This window comes from Eretmochelys imbricata, chromosome 4, assembly GCF_965152235.1.
Source record: "Eretmochelys imbricata isolate rEreImb1 chromosome 4, rEreImb1.hap1, whole genome shotgun sequence".
Classification (NCBI taxonomy): Eukaryota; Metazoa; Chordata; order Testudines; family Cheloniidae; genus Eretmochelys; species Eretmochelys imbricata.
Window position 1 is genome coordinate 94,646,814 of NC_135575.1, and position 21,333 is coordinate 94,668,146.

The following is a 21,333-nucleotide window of genomic DNA, read 5'->3' on the forward strand; positions in this document are numbered from 1 at the left end:
TGATTGAAACCAGTCCAAAATGGAATCACTTGAGTGGAAACATTATTGATATCATTTGGTATTGGTAGAACATCACAGGGTAGTAGTCTTAAAAGACATCACAAGAGATCTCTGACAGTGTATACTTGTAGGTGACAAGAGTTTTTTCTCAAGTAAAAAGAAAAGGAGGACTTGTGGCACCCTAGAGACTAACAAATTTGTTTGAGCATAAGCTTTTGTGAGCTGCAGCTCACTTCATCGGACACATGTACTCAAGCACTCTTTCATGATGAGTTGGTTCTGGACGTGTTCAAGGTTTTTCAAATGCTGCATGCTACATAGGAGACTCTGATTGCCAGGGGGAGAGAGTAAGTGACTTTTCTCTCCCATGCTTCAGTGATAGTCCAGCATTACAAGAAATATCTGCAGAATGTTCTTGAAATACCATGCTCTAGCCATTGACTGGAAGGTATTCTTTTCATCAATGGCCTGTGTTGATGTCTATGCTATAATCTTCTTCATGGGTGACATTTCCATCAGTATGAAGTGGTACAATTCCATTTGGAATTAACACACTTCCCTGGAGTCTTTTTTTTTTTTTTTTTCCTTCAGTTTTTGCAGCGCTAGTGATGAACCGCCTCAATTCATCATAATTAATGCAGAATCCATGAAGATGTAGTATGTTAATTAAATTGCTGGAACCAAACTCGTGTAGCTGTGCAGCAAGGGTTATGTGCAGTGGCTTGATGATTTTGGAACTGTTAAATACTATGCACTCTGCAGTTGAAAGGCACCTTCTTTGAATGTCTTCTGAAGGATGATACTCATTGCTTGCTGAAGTATATTCCTCTTTATCAACCAATGGACAGATTCCTGCACTGGTTGGGGCACAAAAGTAGCTGACCTCTAAACTACAATCACTCAGGCTTTGGATAATATTCTCAGGCTTTAGTTTTGGCTGTTTCACACTGAAGGATTAAAGTGGCATTATATGAACCCACTTATTCATTTGAAAGCTGTTCTTCAGGCTCACTTGTCAGAAGAACAGTCACAAAACATTTGGATAATTTTAAGTTCCTGCTTCAGATTTATAGCAGCTTGGATAGCATCAGCTAATGTTGTTGTGCTGCATAAAACAGTGGTTGACTTGCTGTGCATGGAATAAAATTGCAGAGTTGTTTTTCTAATTTTGCCTGTAACTTGCTACTGGAATATCTTGCAGTTTTTATAACTGAAGGGAATAGGGCTTTGTACAATAAGAATGCTCTTCTCCTGTCCAAGCTGCTACAAAGACAATCCGCTGATAAAACACAGTGTTACAAGGTCACTGTGTTGTTGCAGTATAATTAGATAGTTTTGCTTTAAGATTTATTTTACTCAGGTAAGAACAAAGGCAGTGATAATCTATATCCTTAGCAGTCAAGTCTTCCATAGATATTCTGCTTAACATCTCATCTCCTCTTTGAAGTGCTGCCTCCCTTACATTGGTTGGTCTCTCTCAAATGTTTCTATATTATAAAGTTTCTTGTGTGTGTTCTCAAGCAAAAAGTGCAAAAGGACCAGTTGCTGGAGGACATGGTCGCTCTAGTTGGTTTATAAGGAAGCAGGTAAATGTGATGCTTTCTGCTTAGATTGAGTCTGTCGACTTTCCTGGGTTGTTGTCACGCTGTCTGGAGTGGCTCAGGTTTGTGAGTGCCTTCTTCAGGACAGACTGTCAGTAAAGAGGGCAGACACCCCAAACTTAGATTTCACCAAGCCAGTGACAAAAGTGAACTCCTGGACCACAAACAGTCCCCTTAGACTCTCCAGTCTATTTTGCCACCCAGACAAACTGGACTTTGTGATAAAATGGTTACTTACACCAAAAATCACATAACATTTAGGTTGCTTCCAGTCTCAAGAGACTAGTCACTTACCTCAGATCAACTGGTTCTCTAGCTCTTACACAAAAGACAACACAGGTAGCCAACTCTATAATTAACTAAAGGTTTATTAGCTAAGAAAAAGAAATGAGAGTTATTGAGAGGTTAAAGCAGGTAAAATTATTTGCACAGGTGAGTCACAGTTTGTAATTCCAAATGGTTGTAGTGATGTAATAAACTGCCAGTTTCCCAAAAATCTTTTCAGGGTACCCAGATTGTCTCTGAGGATCTCCACTTTGCATCTGGTACACTTCCCTGTAAGAGTCCAAACAGTCCAGAGATGCAGGATCTTTCCTTGAATCCATACTTAGAGCTGCTTCTCACAGAAAACAAGCTGACAGTCACTACCCACATAGGCTTTTCCTTTGTTAATGGAGAGTGAAGAATGCATTTTGACTTCAGATCATCACACACTACTACTTGCTTTGAAATGAGCACTTTTCTGTTAAAGTTCTTCATTTGTATTCAACAAGGCTTCTTTCTTATTTGATAGATTATCTAGTTACAGGGGTATACACAATGTAAATGTATGCTACTGCATTATAATGGCATAAAGATAAGTGGAAAACAATGCAAGTAACATCCCACTAGTTTTCATGAAGTTGAAACACCAAATACACTCATATATTTAACAATCATTTTGATCTATATTAATACACAAGTGAATTGGCCTGGGGATTTGACATGAGCTGGCACCTGGTCTGCCAGTGTCACAAGTACTACTCTGACATGCTTGTGTATTTCTGAAAGCAATCCCTGTGACAGAGTACTGGTGACACATCATCTAAACTAGAAAACTCATCCAGGAACTGCCAATACAATTAATCTGTCCTGGTTTAGCAGCATCACAGAATTCTGTCCAGCACTGGTGGCTTTTGACATTTTTTGCATTTTTTTTGATTTCTTCTTTTGACAGCATAATTTTTTCAAAGTTTGAAGAGTCTCTTTCTTGTTAATGTGAGCTTCAAGGGGCTAGTATCCTCCATGTCTTCATACACTGTAACTTCCCTGCAGAGGTAAAACTTGCAGCATGTATTGTTAGCATGTTGTTGTCTACCATCACCATCTTTCATTTTGTGCCCTTGTACAGACTTGTGCTAAACTAGCTCTACTGTAGCATCAAAATTGCCGTTTTTATTTAGTGAGCACTTTGAAGTCCAATATGAGATTGATTGTTGTTCTCTGTAACACTAATACTGGCCTGTGTATAGGTGTCACTGAACTAAAAAGCTATTTTCTAGAATATTTCAGAGGCTAGTGCTGCATGCATGGGCAATTGCAAATTAAAACCATCTACCAGGCACACTAAATACTACATTATATGGAGAAACATTACATTAGGAATTCCCATACATTTCTATTTACCCATTATGCAGTACAAACTATAAGCATGCAATCTACTATTATTGGTGCACCGCCTTCAGGGTCAGACTGATATGGCCAAAAAATTTCAATTGAAAATATGAAAACTATTATAATCACTTGTGAGATAGTTTGACAATTAAGAGTATGCAATGCAAAAACTTTTCATATTAGTATATTGCAAAATGTTGATATATGCCATTTTTTCCACATGCTAAACAGATTGATTGATTGATTATTTCTGGAAAAAAAACCCCTTGCCCATGCAAAACCAATACAAATCTTCTTAATACATTGTCCTTTGGTAGCTTTGGCCAATAAACACCAAAGTAAGGTGTTGCAATTAACTTAAATTGTAGTCCTAGTTATATTGCACTGTTTCTGGAATTGCAAAAAATGACACTTCCTCATTTTTGGTACCTATGGGCTTACAGCTGCGCATCATACCTTGTCTAAAGGTACATAAAATAAACTTTCAAATAACATATGTGGATGTGTGTAGAGTGGGTACTTTAAACTCAAAAAAAAAAAAAAAAAAGAGCCTTTTTGGAGAATTGCTGCATGACTATTATGTTATAGCATTTGATAGCATTGACAGTCTCTGCTTAGAAAAGGACCAGAAGTGGGCATCGTGGGGACTTTCAGGTTAGGACTGTAATTAAGAGCAGGTCTGTAGAAGGAGGAAAAGCTTATGCATGGTCTGCTCACACAGCCTAGCTCTGAATAGTCTGATACAAAATTATCCAGTAAAATAAAAATATTGTTAGAAAAAATTGAAAACGCTAATTAAAAGTACCAAAGAATAATTAAGTAGGACAAATAAATAATTTGACATGTGAATTGGAAGAGGAAAACAGGACTACACATACTGTCCTAAAATTCAGGAAAAACTATTGATTCTTTATTGTCTGTAGTTAAACATTTTGGGATATTGCTAAATGCATTGACGCATAGCATACGCATATGAAAGTTTCAGAGTAACAGCCGTGTTAGTCTGTAAAAAGCTATGCAAAAAGAAAAGGAGTACTTGTGGCACCTTAGAGACTAACCAATTTATTTGAGCATGAGCTTTCGTGAGCTACAGTTCACTTCATCGGATGCATACCGTGGAAACTGCAGCAGACTTTATATATACACAGAGAATATGAAACAATACCTCCTCCCACCCCACTGTCCTGCTGGTAATAGCTTATCTAAAGTGATCATCAGGTTAGGCCATTTCCAGCACAAATCCAGGTTTTCTCACCCTCCACCCCCCCACACAAATTCACTCTCCTGCTGGTGATAGCCCATCCAAAGTGACAACTCTTTACACAACGTGCATGATGATCAAGTTGGGCCATTTCCTGCACAAATCCAGGTTCTCTCACTCCCTCACCCCCCTCCAAAAACCCACCCCCATACACACACAAACTCACTCTCCTGCTGGTAATAGCTCGTCCAAACTGACCACTCTCCAAGTTTAAATCCAAGTTAAACCAGAACATCTGGGGGGCGGGGGGTAGGAAAAAACAAGAGGAAATAGGCTACCTTGTATAATGACTTAGCCACTCCCAGTCTCTATTTAAGCCTAAATTAATAGTATCCAATTTGCAAATGAATTCCAATTCAGCAGTTTCTCGCTGGAGTCTGGATTTGAAGTTTTTTTGTTTTAAGATAGCGACCTTCATGTCTGTGATTGCGTGACCAGAGAGATTGAAGTGTTCTCCGACTGGTTTATGAATGTTATAATTCTTGACATCTGATTTGTGTCCATTTATTCTTTTACGTAGAGACTGTCCAGTTTGACCAATGTACATGGCAGAGGGGCATTGCTGGCACATGATGGCATATATCACATTGGTGGATGTGCAGGTGAACGAGCCTCTGATAGTGTGGCTGATGTTATTAGGCCCTGTGATGGTGTCCCCTGAATAGATATGTGGGCACAATTGGCAACGGGCTTTGTTGCAAGGATAAGTTCCTGGGTTAGTGGTTCTGTAGTGTGGTATGTGGTTGTTGGTGAGTATTTGCTTCAGGTTGCGGGTCTGTCTGTAGGCAAGGACTGGCCTGTCTCCCAAGATTTGTGAGAGTGTTGGGTCATCCTTTAGGATAGGTTGTAGATCCTTAATAATGCGTTGGAGGGGTTTTAGTTGGGGGCTGAAGGTGACGGCCAGTGGCGTTCTGTTATTTTCTTTGTTAGGCCTGTCCTGTAGTAGGTAACTTCTGGGAACTCTTCTGGCTCTATCAATCTGTTTCTTTACTTCCGCAGGTGGGTATTGTAGTTGTAAGAAAGCTTGACAGAGATCTTGTAGGTGTTTGTCTCTGTCTGAGGGGTTGGAGCAAATGCGGTTGTATCGCAGAGCTTGGCTGTAGACGATGGATCGTGTGGTGTGGTCAGGGTGAAAGCTGGAGGCATGCAGGTAGGAATAGCGGTCAGTAGGTTTCCGGTATAGGGTGGTGTTTATGTGACCATTGTTTATTAGCACTGTAGTGTCCAGGAAGTGGATCTCTTGTGTGGACTGGACCAGGCTGAGGTTGGTGGTGGGATGGAAATTGTTGAAATCATGGTGGAATTCCTCAAGGGCTTCTTTTCCATGGGTCCAGATGATGAAGATATCATCAATATAGCGCAAGTAGAGTAGGGGCTTTAGGGGACGAGAGCTGAGGAAGCGTTGTTCTAAATCAGCCATAAAAATATTGGCATACTGTGGGGCCATGCAGGTACCCATAGCAGTGCCGCTGATCTGAAGGTATACATTTAAACTTGGAGAGTGGTCAGTTTGGATGAGCTATTACCAGCAGGAGAGTGAGTTTGTGTGTGTATGGGGGTGGGTTTTTGGAGGGGGGTGAGGGAGTGAGAGAACCTGGATTTGTGCAGGAAATGGCCCAACTTGATTATCATGCACATTGTGTAAAGAGTTGTCACTTTGGATGGGCTATCACCAGCAGGAGAGTGAATTTGTGTGGGGGGGTGGAGGGTCAGAAAACCTGGATTTGTGCTGGAAATGGCCTAACCTGATGATCACTTTAGATAAGCTATTACCAGCAGGACAGTGGGGTGGGAGGAGGTATTGTTTCATATTCTCTGTGTATATATAAAGTCTGCTGCAGTTTCCACGGTATGCATCCGATGAAGTGAGCTGTAGCTCACGAAAGCTCATGCTCAAATAAATTGGTTAGTCTCTAAGGTGCCACAAGTACTCCTTTTCTTTTTGCATATGAAAGTAAAAACTATTTCCCCTGCTGATTTTTCCTCTACTGTTACTCTCACCTTCTTGTCAACTATTTGAAGTGGGCCATGCTGATTATCACTACAAAAGTTTTTTTTTCCTCCTGCTGATGATAGCCCACCTTAATTGATTAGTCTTGTTACAGTTGGTATGGCAACACCCATTTTTTCAGTGTGTGTGTTTGTGTGTGTATCTTCCTACTGTATTTTCCACTGCATGCATCCAATGAAGTGGGTTTTAGCCCACGAAAGCTTATGCCCAAATACATTTGTTAGTCTCTAAGTTGCCACAAGTACTCCTCCTTTTTTTTTTTTTTTTTAAACTAAAGAATGTTTTCTAAAAAGCATAATTGGGTTTCTACCTTTGTATGTTAAGCCACAGTAGTATCAGTTCCCTCTCCCCTTCCATCAGTTCAGGATTATAGCCAAGCAAACTGTAGCTTATCCTCACTTCTGTACTTGCAATAAACAGCTAATTATTTCAGATCTCTAAACTGGCATTGAGTATCAATTGAGAAGTATTTCAGAGTAGCAGCCGTGTTAGTCTGTAGCCACAAAAAGAAAAGGAGTACTCGTGGCACCTTAGAGACTAACAAATTTGTCATGTCATGCATCTGATGAAGTGAGCTGTAGCTCACGAAAGCTTATGCTCAAATAAATTTGTTGGTCTCTAAGGTGCCACAAGTACTCCTTTTCTAATTGAGAAGTGTAAATTATTGTACTCAAAAGCACAATGAAGCACTTAAAGGCAAAATCCACTATGCAGTCTATCTTCAAAGGAGACTTTACATCATTGCATATCATGTGTTGCAGGCTGATAACTTTTGTGCAGTTCTGCACTTGATTTTTTTTCCCCTTAGCATCTGCTTTGCCGTCATAATTAAATAATTGTAGCAATCTTACAATGATTTTGTGGTTGTTAGTTTTATAGACTTTCTTTTTTTGTTATATTATCATTATAAAATGTTACCAAAGTTTGTGTCATTTGAGATTTTTAAAATCTTCACCTGTTTCAAGTCTAAATGAACATGAGGGTCTTTAAATTTTTACGAATCAGAACTCTACTGGCACATTTTTCTGATCTGGCTAAACACTCTCAAGCATATTTATAATTTTTGCAGTGCCTTTGTTGGAATAAAGTGGAGGCTAATGTGGATTTGTGATTAGAGGTATTGGGTGTGTGTCGGGGGAGGAGTGAATGATTCGGAATAGGACTTCTTACCTTGCCTTCAACAGTGATGTATGAAAATTTGGAGAATTTCAAACAGCTTCTCAGAAAACTGTTACTTCTGCATTCTAAAAACACAGAATAACTTATTTTCTGGAATTCTGTTAAAATGAAATAGTAAATCAGCATATTACAATTTGACCTAAGATTGTGAACATGGAGTCCAAGCAGAAAATGGCACAATAGACTGTAAAAACTCCTCATTTTAAGGACCATGTCTCCCTGCTTATTTGTACAGCATCTAACACAGTGGAGCCCTGATTATGACTGAGGCCTGCAGATGCCACTGCAGTGTATACTGATATTTTCCAGTCCAATGCTAAGATTTGTTTTTTCTCCAATGTTCACTATGCTCAGATTTTTTTTCCTCACTGAAAATTATATTTTGCCTCTAAATAGTATCTCTCACGTAAAGTTCTCAAAGTACCTTAATTATAGTATTTGCTCTCTAGAACTACTGAGCATGGAGGAAGTTTGTCTATTGATGTACTCCAGGCCAGAATGGCAAAGTGTATCTTGTCAACAACAATTTGTTTGTTTTATTTATTGGGTTTGAAAAAAAAAAAACTCCTATTGACTTCAGTGGGAGCAGGACTCGGCTTGTGGTTTTGGTTGTATCTTGTAGTGTTTTGATATTAAATGAGTACATTTTACATCTAGGGAAATTACTACGTGTAGTTTTCTGTTGGTTCCTACTGGTGGTGTTATGAGCTGAAAAAAATTGATAACATTTCCATTAAATATCTTTTCCTCTTTATTCAGGGCTAACATTCTGGATGACAGATGACCTGGTCATTTTTGGACATTAAATGGAAATGTATTTTGTTGTCTTTTGACTTATCAGTCACAGAATCTAGAATCTTCTAAAGGAGGATGAGGATAAAAGAAGTGCATGTGTCTTTTTGTTTTATACCAGTAGCTTTATGTTTTGGACACTAACAGTTTTCTGAATAAGAATGCCAAAGATGTTGAAATGTCTAATCCTACTAACTTCAATGAGAATACTTTCAGTAACTCCAGGATTGTTTCAGAGATGAAAGAATGTGAAGTTGTAAAATTGAAATATGCATTGCTGGACAAAAAATATATCCTTTATGCAAACATTGTGTACTTGAATCGGTCTCTTAAAAGTAGGAAGTTGTCAAATGTAACTTTTTAAAATTTAATTGTCCATTTCACAAGTTCCTGGATGATGCAGTATTGGTTTAAAATCCTGAATATATATTTTCAATCCCCTTAAGTTGTTTCATAACATGTTTTAATACACAACGTGTATGCTGATTAACTCCTTAATTTTCTATAAGCACATCTATATTCCTAAAGGACTAGAAACTGAGTTTAGACTCTAGAACTGTATCTGCAGCTGGAATTTTCTGAAGTAGTTCTGCCATTGCTCTAATGATGGTGCAGCTTCATGGGTTCTAGCAGCAGCGGTGGTACTAGGCCTTAATTACACTAGCCATCTTATTTACTTCTTAAAATTCTTAGCAGTAGCGCTCCAATGGTAGGAATGCTGTTGTAGACCTGGTGGTTGCTGGCATTTTGATCGCCAGGTTATGCACAACTGCTGTATGTTTAGACAGTGATATGGTGTTTTAGAACACTAGTATGAGAGAGTGCTGCCTAATACCTAGATGTAGTGCATTAGTCTACCAAGTAGGTTACTCCTGTGGGAATTCTATGCCACTGCACAATGCAGAATTTGTGCAGAATTAATGTTCCCTGAAGAATTTTACTTTTTCCTGCAGCATTTGTGATTTCCACAAAAATGCTTTCTTTTGGTGGAAATGACAGATTTCAGCTTTGTGCGTGACTGGGCCTGTCGGCTGGAGCCCCAGCAGAGCGACACTTCCTGAATCTTTTTTGTTGTCTGTATTGTTACAGACCTACTTGTTGACAGGTATTTTGAAATAAATTACCAATATAATGGAAACTGGAGTGATAATATTGTGTTGTTTTGACAAAAATATGCAGAATTTTGCAGAATTTTAAAACTTGGTGTGCAGAATTTTTAATTTTTTTGCTGCAGAATTCCGCCAGGAGTAGTAGGTAATGCTGCTTGCAGGGGAGAGAGGATCAGCGATGCTCTATTTTGGTCTCCCTAATGTATAGTAACACTTTTTTGTTTGACAGGAAATATTAAGAAAATCATTGTCTCCAGATGATGAATGTTCAACTGGACTTAATGTTTTAATTATTTCTCTTGAGTCATATTTGTATCTTAAGTTTAAAAAACAAACCAACCCTCACACTTTGGGAAGAAGGATCACCTGAGCAGTCTTAATTCTGACCTTGCATCACCATCCTTTTGGTTGCAGGGGTGGGGATGTTGAGTAATTCTTATTAGTCTGTGATTTACCTACATTCATTCTTCCCAACAGAAGGGAACTCTAATTGTATAGTGGCAGTTGAAGACTCAAGCCTTAATGCCCTGAGACTTAGCTGTGATTGAGCTAGCATTCTAAAAACAGTGTAGCCATGATGGCATGATTGGTGTATGGGATAGGTCCCTGAGTACATACCTAAGATCTTGGACAGGATTATACTTGGGGCTGCAAGCCTGTGACACCTTAGCTGCCCGTGTACTTTCAGCAGGCAAGCTCAATCAGAGCTAGAGCGGGTATGTCTGATTGAGCTGAAAATGTCACCTTCCAGCTCCAAAGCAGACTTACACTTAGACTTTAGTCTTGTGCAGATCCACTTACAGGTTTGGGGCCTTGCTATCTGGTTTTTTAATAAATGGAATCCTAGCAAAAGTAAACCTTACCCATTATTCCTAAAGAGCTCTAGATTCAGTATTGCCCTATGCTACTTTTGTTTGGCTCTGGCTCATTCTGCTTATTAGTTCCTAGACGTTCCCCTATGGTTTTTAGAACCCTCCAGGCCTCTATGTTTCAGTGACTTCAGGCTTAAGCATCTAGCCTTCTGAAAACACTTATAGCACTGTTTCTTATTGAGGTACGAAAGTCTTGTGGCTAAGGCACTGGTCTGGGACCTGAAAGACACTTATTTTATGAATAGACAGACAAGTACAATTTGTAGCATCTAAGAACCCTGGTCAAGGATAAAGGCCCTGTCATGCTAGGTGTTGCATGGAAAAATAACAAATAGTACTTCCGCTCCTGTTTCAATTCCCAGTTCTTCCTTGCACAGGTTATTTTAAGTTCTTTGCCCCAATTCCTTGTCTGAAAAATTGTAACAGTACTTCCTTTTTCTGTCTTGTCAGTTTTAGATTGTAAGCTCTTTAGGGCAAGGATTGTCTCATTATGGGCTTGTAGTGTCTAGAGAGGGGACCTTTAAATTTTACTTCCACATGAAAAAGATGACTAAAACAAGTTCCTAGATCGAACTATATCACTCATCACTTCTCATCTTAAAAAAAAAAAAAAAAAAGATTCCTTGAAAGGTGAAGACCTTAAGCCCCCTCCCCCCTCTCAAAGTCGCTCCAGATGTTTTCCTTTGGAATAAAATAAAGACATTAGAGATTTCAGGTGGCTTTGGCAAAGTTTCTAGGGCAAGTGAGAGTCAAAATTTGTCTGTTGTACACTTAAGAAAGATGTGCAAAATTCCCTGAGTATCCTTTTAACAGTTAAAATTTCAAAAGATAAACACTCTCTCCATAATGACCTAGGTGGAGGTGAAACTAGTGTAGTGTGGGGGGTCTTGTGTGACTGAATTTTGCTAACTTCATGTTCACATTTTATGAATCTTATGTGGTCCCCCAAACTTAATGAACAGACTGAAGCTTCTGGGCTTGGCAGTTGAAAAGATAATGGGTGGTGGTGGAGTTTCGTCATGTTGGATCTCCTTTTTCCTGACTGGGTTGAGAAGAATTGCAATATATGTACACTGTTATATCTTTGAATTACTTTGGTATAAAGTCTGGCCTCCAGACCTCCCTTTTGACCCTCTGCCTTTCATTCCAACTTGTTGTGTGAGAAATTTCTGCAAAATTATTTTGTGGGTTCCTGCTCTACTGAAGTTAACTGGAGTTTTACTGTTGACTTCAAAGAGAGCAGGATTAAGCTCTAAAATGGGAAGATACTTTAGTGAACACTGTAAAGAGAGGCTGCTCTTGCATGGACTTGCATAAGTCAGTCACACGTTCTGGCAAGATGTGTTGATTCCTAGTGAGTCACTTTTATTTAACCATTGAATCAGTGTTCACAACTAAACTGGCTCTGGATTGTTGCCTGCATTTTCTTGATGCAGTCTTTAAAAGCCTGTATTATACTTCTTTCCCTTCCCTGTGCTCTCATTTTGCACCCTCCCAGAAACTGTGTAACGGACTGCAGTTTGTCCATGGAACTGTCAGCATCACAAGCACAATTCTTAACACTTGAGTGAAATTAGTATCTATTATTGCAGGAAGGCTTTCACAATAGGACAAGTCTTGTAAAATGCTCTGAAAAAAGTCAATATTAGGTTTAATCTTATTTCCTCCACTAGGTTGTTCAACATTAGGGGCTCCCAACCAAGAGTGCCTCCTCTCTGACTCTTACTAACTTTGTTCTGGATGTAGTCCAGGAGAAGTACATCTGTCTTGATAGGATATTTTGATTATGCTGTACAGAAGAAACTCACAAATAGTGGGAACTTAGGGCTTGTCCACGTAAAAAGATGACCTGCATGAGAAGCTACCTAGGGTGACCAGATATCCAAATTTTATAGGGACAGTTCCTATATTTGGGGCTTTATCTTATATAGGTGCCTATCCCTCTCCACCCCCCCATGTAGATTTTTCACACTTGTTAGCTGAGCACCTTAGAGCCACTGAACTTGTGAATTTAAACTATTGTAAACCCCTTTGTGGACCTCTTATTTCTATTTTATGTGTGTGCGGGGGGAGGGAGTGGGGTTTCCATATCAACTTAAACAAAAATGAAAAAAATCCACTCCCACGGTGGAGATAAGCGTCCACTCAGAGCTTTGCACCACTTTAACTTTGTCTTTTAAAAAACAAACCAACAATTTAAGTTAAACCAGTGCAGTTTTGCTATGTAGACAAGATGTAAGGATCTGTTCCGGCTGCCACTGGAGTAGAATTTTCCAGTTGTTTTCAGTGGCTTTAGGATCTGGTTCTGACTGGAAGGAAAACAGTGAAGCTAATTCTACATTAAGTGCTATCAAATTTACAAAATAAACTGAAAAATGGGGAAACTTATATTTTATCTGAAAGAGCAGTTACAATAACTTTAGGCACAATGTTAGTAGGTAAAAAGTGGACAGAAGTCAGATTTAAGACAGTGTCACTTTAACGTTTTATGAAGATGTTCAAAACTTTTTTTTTAAAAAGAAATATGTACTAGTAACAACCTGACTTGTTTTGTTAAAGCATTACATTGTATCTTAGTTTATATAACTTGCTTCTAATGTTGCAAAACCTTAGCTTTCCTCTGGGCAGCCTGCTTTCAATCTTTTTGAAACCTAACTCTTCTGGGTGTAGTTGGCTCTTTCATTTTTAATTCTGTGCATCTTAACTAGATTTTTATCTTGTGCTCCTGGAAAACTCTAATTAGGAAGCAGAACCAATTTTGTGTGTGTGTGTGTATATATATATATATATATATATATTTTATATTTAAAGTAGATCATGTGTCATTGGGAGTGTTTCCCCCCTGGCAAACTGGTTTCCCATTGTTTACCTCTAAGAGGAAACCAGTAAATGCTTGTTGCATCAGAACTCTGATAAAATGGTTCTTTCAGTATAGCTCTGTTTATATGTCTGGAGCCTTTTTTTCATAGAATGAGCAAAAGAAATTCTGCTTATGAGAACTAAATGAACAGGAGATGTAGACTGCTGTTGCATGTTGAGACTTGAATTGTTGAAAGTAGTTAAAATTGCTTGATCTGCCTCCAGGGGAAAATTAATAATTCTCCTAAATATTAGTGTTTGCTATATTTCGGTAGTATGGAAGGAGAACAAAAAAAGCAAACCCTGCAGGGTAGGCAAGTTGCAACATGAGTGTAACTTACAAGCAAACTTCCACAGTAGGGGAATCTCTTGTTTAAGCTCATGATTTTTGTGGTGCCTCATTAAGGAGGCACAGCTGCAGTTAAAATGGTGAATTTGTCATTCTTATAAAGTGATTGGTTCCACAGAGACAGTATAAATATTTCTGAATGGAATTTCTCTCAATAGTGAGAGCTCATATACATGTGTTTGAAACAGAAAAAGTTATCAAGTTTAAATATATATAAAACTCAATAGGTAAACTCTCTTAATATAAAAAAGTATGTTTGCTTCATGTATGTACACATTTCCATAAAATATGAAACAGAATCTGACTCTGAGATCTGATCCTTTTAAGCAGTTGGGATCTGGAAAGATCAGTGTCTAATTTTCTGTTCTACAAAAGAGAATTTACTAACTAATTTCTGAATAAAGATTTCTAATTTTGAAATCTAAGATCTATGTTTGTTTTATTGTGGCTTTTCATTTTTAAAAAGTTGTGTTTTTAAGGTGCTTTGTGAAAAATTCTGGATATTGTTGGCCACTTTCAGTGATTAACTGTCTCTTAATTGCAAACTGCTATGAGAATTGACTAAGCTATTTCCCCTCTCCCCCTTTTTTTCTTTCAGACATTTAAACTTAATTTCTTGGTACTGTACCTGGAGACCTTTTGTCCTTGTTCAGCTGCATACCAAGTGACTCATAGCTGTATACGTCTTTTTGTATCTACTTTCACATCCTCAAAGCACAAGTTGGACTCCTGGAAAGAAATGTCATGATGGATCCGTCTTAAGTGTGGTGCACTAACAATTTATATTGTTGATCAACAATGCCTTCCAAGTGGTAAGACCATATTCAAAAATTATCATATTACAGAACAAAAAATACTTTCAGATGGATTGTCTGAATACTTTTCCCTACTCATGTCCCTGCTACCTGTGCTATTGTACGTGTAACTTCATGCAAGAGCTTCAACTAATACTTCAGATATCGGCTGCTACTTACCTGGCATTAAGAAATTAGTGTAGATAAAACATTGAAAGGGACTGTCCCATCTCTCGTTACTTTTTTCATGTATGCAAGGGTAACAGTTTAACTAAATCAGTGCAATCCTCTTGTGTAGACACCTGTTTTTGGAAGAGTGCCTTATACAAATTTTAGCTCAAGTTGATTCCTTACTGCTACTGATGTGTCACAAGGCATCCTTATTGTTACTAATAAGGCACTCTTAATCCAAAATATTTGTCTACAGAAGGGGGTTGCATTAATATAACTAAATCAGTGTCTAAACTAGTTCTAAATCATCCTTTTTGGATGTTGTGAGTCATTCATTTAATGACTCTGCAATACTGATAGGCTATGTTGCTTTTACTGGTGGCCTTTGAGAACAGGGTTGAGAAATGTTGTTGGACCACAATTAGGAAATCTAGCAGTTCTGTTGCCTCTGCTATAGTGTTTATCAACGGAAACAGGATTATTTTTTCAGTGCTGGTCCCTATGTGTATTCCACGCATTGGATATGCATGTGCACCACACTCATGAGTCTGGAATTTTCTTAGCAAGCAGTCTCCGTTGGTTGTGCATGTGCCATATATCTCTTTGTGCTCTAAACTGAGGTTATAAAGGAGGATGCAGATTGATGCCCTTCCAGTTCCTTCTTATTACTGTATGGTCTCAGTTGGAATCTTTGGTGTCTTTGGCTCCTCTTCTACTATGTCACTTCTGTAAACATATTGTAAATAATTTTGGTTTTTAGTGTTTAGTATAATGTAAATAGGTCTATCTACCCCACCTCCAAGAAAGCTGGTATTCTGCCCAGGGTTTCTGGATTCAAAAACTGTTTCCTGCCCCCACTGTTTTTCTGTGAGCGATGAACATCAATACTCCCTCTACTGCCTGGGTGAGGCTCACATCTCCCCCACAAGTTCTGTACCTGGCTGTCAGGAACTGAGATTTAGAAAATATCTGATGAAGACCATGAGACCCCAATCAGATGTGGGCTGCCCCTTTCCCCTACCCCCATCAGTCTCATCAAGCAGGCGGCACCCATTCAAGCATGAGCTTGGGAATAGAGGCTAAGATTTCTAAAAAGAGGCAGCTTCCTGTGAGAGTAAGGGGCACTCTCATAGTCATAGAGACAAACTGTTTCTGTCAGACTGTCCTGAAGAGGGGATCCTCCCTGGTCCCGTCAAAGTCAGAAGAGCCTGCACAGATGGGCACAAAAGATTTAGGCCCAAGTAAATCTTCTTGGCAAGAAAAAGTGGCACGAAAGGGTATGGATTTGCTGGTTCTGCTACCAGTTTCAGTGTTTAAGGCAAAGGACAAATATCACTTCCACTGCTAGAGTGGACATGATGCTTGTAATGACACAGCCCCAGGTGGATCCAACTTCCACTGTGACCAGGGAAGCTCTAGATCCAATAGCTCCACCAATGGACTTTCTCCGCACCCAAAGGCAGTCAAACCTGTGTCTCCCCGGAGGACCCGTTTTTGCATTCCTCATCCTCTTTCAGCCGTTCTGTGAGGTCAGTCTCTATTCCAGGATGCTGCTGTTCTGGAGGAGGAAGAGGCAGCTATTCTGAGGATGCAGAGTTGTTCTTCCCTCCCACCTGCCAGGCTTGGTATGTGGCCATTGGTACCGTCAGTTTTGGTAGTAATCTAGGATCTCGCCTTTTTCTTCTGCTGAATCAGAAACTCCCCAAGAGTCTTTGCAATACCAGGCAGAGCCCATCCTGGACCAAAAACCCTAGAAGATCAGGGTTTTGGCCTCTAGCCACATGTGATTGGCCAAGAGACAGGTGGTACCCTGTGCCATAGGGTCTTCTCCCTCTGATTGATCCCTTCTGCTGGTTCTACTGTGGGCCATGGATCCCTACCCTAGGTACCCGGGTTCCATACATGAACCCTACTTACCATCGTTTGGCCAACGTCAGCTGGCCCAGTTGGAGTATTCAGAGGAAGAAGACAAACTATCTGATTGGTTCCAGTGGTGATTACATGATCTTCACTTGATGAGGTGGTTACTCCATCTTATCTGTCTCCACCTGATGACTTTGGCACTATAAGGATCACATGCACATGGTGGCATCCAAGCTGCATATTCAGTTTGAGGAATTTCAGGAGCCTCAACACAGATTGCTGGACAGTTTTGCAGCCTTCCAGTCCCAGTCTGGTGGCCCTCCCTATCAATGAGGCCATCATGGACCCAGCAAAGACTGTGTGACATACTTCCGTTTCTTGTATTCTCACCCCAAAGATGGTTGAGAAGTGTTGTTTGAGAAGAGTTTTTATTCTTGGTAGAACAAGCAGCCACAGAAAAATCTCGGTAGCAACACCTAAAGCTACTCGTTTGGATGTTGCTGCCAAGTGACTGGATCTTCTGGAAAGAGAAGTCTTCTCTTCCCCCTCCCTCCAGTTCAGGATCGTAAACTATCAGGCCCTTCTGGCTAAATATTTTACCAATTATGCAAAGATTTTTTTTTTTTTTTTTTTTTAAGGACAAGCACCTGGAAGAGGATAGAGCCCTTTTCTAGGCCTCAATTGACGAGGGCAAATAAATGCCAGAATTTCCCTCAAGGCTGCTGTAGATGCTGCAGATGCTGCGTCCAGATAAATGGTTATAGCCACTGTTGTGAGGAGAGACTCATGATTACAGTCCTCAAGTTTTCTAGAAAAGTGTCATGCCATCCAGGATCTGCCCTTTGATATGATCAATCTCTTCCATGAGAAGCCAGATAAATCTCTCCAAATCCTCAAAAATAATTCTTTACTCTCCAGTCATCTATACCCCTTTCCCCACGAGAAGACATCACAGACAGGTATAGGATGAGACTGCCTCCTCAACTGCCTGCCTTTTTATTATAAGTGTCCTCAGTAAACACCACATCAAAGTCAGAGTTTGTAGGCTCAGAAATGCAACTTCTGCAACATCCCCACAAATCTCACTCTAACCCCCTGTCAAGGTTCCTCCCCCACTCTGAACTCTAGGGTACAGATGTGGGGACCTGCATGAAAAACCTCCTAAGCTTATCTTTACCAGCTTAGGTCAAAACTTCCCCAAGGTACAAAGTATTCCACCCGTGGTCCTTGGAATGGCCGCTACCACCACCAAACTAATACTGGTTACTGGGGAAGAGCTGTTTGGACGCGTCTTTCCCCCCAAAATACTTCCCAAAACCCTGCACCCCACTTCCTGGACAAGGTTTGGTAAAAAGCCTCACCAATTTGCCTAGGTGACTACAGACCCAGACCCTTGGATCTTAAGAACAATGAACAATCCTCCCCACACTTGCACCCCCCCTTTCCTGGGAAATGTTGGATAAAAAGCCTCACCAATTTGCATAAGTGACCACAGACCCAAACCCTTGGATCTGAGAACAATGAAAAAGCATTCAGTTTTTTACAAGAAGACTTTTAATAGAAAATAGAAGTAAATAGAAATAAAGAAATCCCCCCTGTAAAATCAGGATGGTAGATATCTTACAGGGTAATTAGATTAAAAAACATAGAGAACCCCTCTAGGCAAAACCTTAAGTTACAAAAAAGATACAGACAGAAATAGTTACTCTATTCAGCACAATTCTTTTCTCAGCCATTTAAAGAAATCATAATCTAACACATACCTAGCTAGATTACTTACTAAAAGTTCTAAGACTCCATTCCTGGTCTATCCCCGGCCAAGACCAGCATACAGACAGACCCAGACCCTTTGTTTCTCTCCTTCCTCCCAGCTTTTGAAAGTATCTTGTCTCCTCATTGGTCATTTTGGTCAGGTGCCAGCGAGGTTACCTTTAGCTTCTTAACCCTTTACAGGTGAGAGGAGCTTTCCCCTGGCCAGGAGGGATTTCAAAGGGGTTTACCCTTCCCTTTATATTTATGACACGCCCCCCAAATCTCAGCTAGGGTGAAACACTGGCTGGGATTTCTTCCTGGAGCTCTAGGAAAAACAGAGTTAATAAGACACATGCATCTCTAAATATACTACCAAGTACATAAAGACTAACAATATTTTCCACATCTCAAGGACGATTTTAACCAGTTGATTCTGGGAAACTTTCACGGGAGAGTGCATCAGCCACTTTGTTAGAAGCTCCTGAGATGTGTTGGATGTCGAAATCAAAATCTTGGAGAGCTAAACTCCACCAAAGAAGTTTTTTGTTAGTTTCCTTGACGGTGTGAAGCCACTTTAGTGCAGCATGGTCGGTTTGCAGGTGGAAACGCCGTCCCCAAACATATGGGCGTAGCTTTTCCAGAGCGTAGACAATGGCATAACATTCTTTTTCAGTGACTGACCAGTTGCTTTCCCTCTCAGACAGTTTTTTGCTGAGAAACACTACAGGGTGGAATTCTTGATCAGGTCCTTTTTGCATTAAAACTGCTCCCACACCACGCTCGGATGCATCTGTGGTTACTAGGAACGGTTTGTCAAAGTCTGGGGCCCTTAGTACAGGGTCAGACAGGAGTGTCGCTTTAAGCTGGTTAAAGGCCTTCTGACACTTTCCGGTCCACTGAACAGCATTTGGCTGTTTCTTTTTGGTTAGGTCTGTCAGTGGGGCAGCGATTTGGCTGTAGTGCGGTACAAATCGTCTGTAATAACCGGCCAAGCCTAAGAAGGATTGAACCTGTTTCTTTGACTTTGGGACAGGCCACTTTTGGATAGCATCCACCTTGGCCTGTAGGGGGCTGATAGTTCCTTGACCCACCTGGTGTCCAAGGTAAGTCACTCTGTTTAGGCCTATTTGACACTTCTTAGCCTTAACAGTTAGTCCTGCCTCCCTTATGCGCTCAAGGACTTTTTGTAGATGTTCCAGGTGGTCTGCCCAGGAGTCCGAAAATATGGCCACGTCGTCAAGGTAGGCGACTGCATATTCTCCTAATCCCGCTAGGAGACCATCTACAAGTCTTTGGAAAGTGGCGGGTGCATTTCGCAGCCCGAAAGGGAGTACATTAAATTCATACAGCCTGAGATGTGTGATGAAGGCTGACTTTTCCTTGGCAGATTCATCTAGCGGTACCTGCCAGTACCCCTTTGTTAAGTCCAAGGTAGAGATGAACTGGGCCCGTCCCAGTTTCTCTAATAGTTCATCTGTGCGTGGCATTGGATAGTTGTCTGGGCGAGTTACAGCATTTAGCTTACGGTAGTCCACGCAAAAACGTATTTCCCCATCTGGTTTGGGAACTAGAACCACTGGAGATGCCCATGCACTTTCAGAGGGGCGGATTACACCCATCTGTAACATATCCTGGATCTCCCGTTCTATAGCAGTTTTAGCTTGAGGAGACACCCGGTAAGGGTGGACCCTAATTGGGTGAGCATTACCTGTGTCAATGGAGTGGTATGCCCGTTCAGTCAGTCCTGGGGTGGCTGAGAACGTTGGCGCGTAGCTAGTGCACAGCTCCTGGATCTGCTGTCGCTGCATACGCCCAAGGGTCATGGAGAGGTTCACCTCTTCCACACCACCACCACATTTCCCTTCGTAGTAGACACCTTCGGGCCACTCAGCATCGTCTCCTCCGTGGGCTGTAAACTGACAAACCTTTAATTCTCTGGAATAAAAGGGCTTTAGAGAATTAATATGGTACACCTTAGGCTTTCGGTTGGAGGTGGGGAATGCTATGAGATAATTAACAGCTCCCAGGCGCTCCTGGACCGTGAATGGCCCTTCCCACGATGCTTCCATTTTATGGGCCTGGAGCGCCTTTAAGACCATGACCTGGTCTCCTACTTTGAAGGAACGCTCTCTGACATGTTTATCATACCAGGCTTTTTGCTCTTTTTGAGCATCCTGTAAGTTTTTTCTTTAGCAAGGGCTAAAGAGGTTCGGAGGGTGTTTTGTAGGTTGGTTACAAAGTCCAGAATGTTAGTTCCTGGAGAAGGTGTAAATCCCTCCCATTGATGCTTCACCAACTGCAATGGCCCCTTAACCTCACGGCCATATACAAGTTCAAATGGGGAAAACCCTAAACTGTGGTGTGGTACAGCTCTGTAGGCAAAGAGCAACTGCTGCAACACTAGGTCCCAATCATTGGAGTGCTCATTTACGAATTTACGTATCATGGCCCCCAAAGTTCCATTAAACTTCTCCACCATGCCATTTGTTTGATGGTTGTAAGGAGTGGCAACCAAGTGATTTACCCCATGAGCTTCCCAAAGGTTTTTCATAGTTCCTGCCAGGAAATTAGTCCCTGCATCTGTGAGGATGTCGGAGGGCCAACCTACCCGGGCAAAAATGTCTGCTAGTGCCTGGCACACACTTTTAGCCCTGGTGTTGCTTAGAGCTACTGCTTCCGGCCATCGGGTGGCAAAATCCATGAAAGTCAGTATGTACTGCTTTCCTCTGGGTGTCTTTTTCGGAAAAGGACCCAGAATATCCACAGCTACTTGCTGAAATGGAACTTCAATGATGGGGAGTGGTTGTAGAGGGGCTTTGACCTGGTCTTGGGGTTTTCCCACTCTTTGGCACACCTCACAAGACTGGACATAGGTAGAAACATCCTTGCCCATTCCCTCCCAGTGGAATGACCCCCCCAAAAGGTCTTTGGTCCTGTTCACCCCAGCATGGCCACTAGGGTGATCATGGGCTAAGCTCAAGAGCTTGGCCCGGTATTTAGTTGGAACTACCAACTGTCTCTGAGGATGCCAGTCTTCCTGGTGTTCACCAGAAAGAGTTTCCTTGTA

General features: G+C 40.8%; 1 protein-coding gene across 1 annotated transcript in view; it reads left to right on the plus strand.

Moving 5' to 3' along the window:
* FRYL (FRY like transcription coactivator) overlaps positions 1 to 21,333 on the plus strand; it is a 427,650-nt gene that overhangs the window by 12,331 nt on the left and 393,986 nt on the right. Inside the window, exon 2 of the mRNA XM_077815668.1 lies at positions 14,285 to 14,498. The gene's annotated coding sequence lies outside the window, so the exon portion shown is untranslated. The remainder of the gene's footprint in view (positions 1 to 14,284; positions 14,499 to 21,333) is intronic.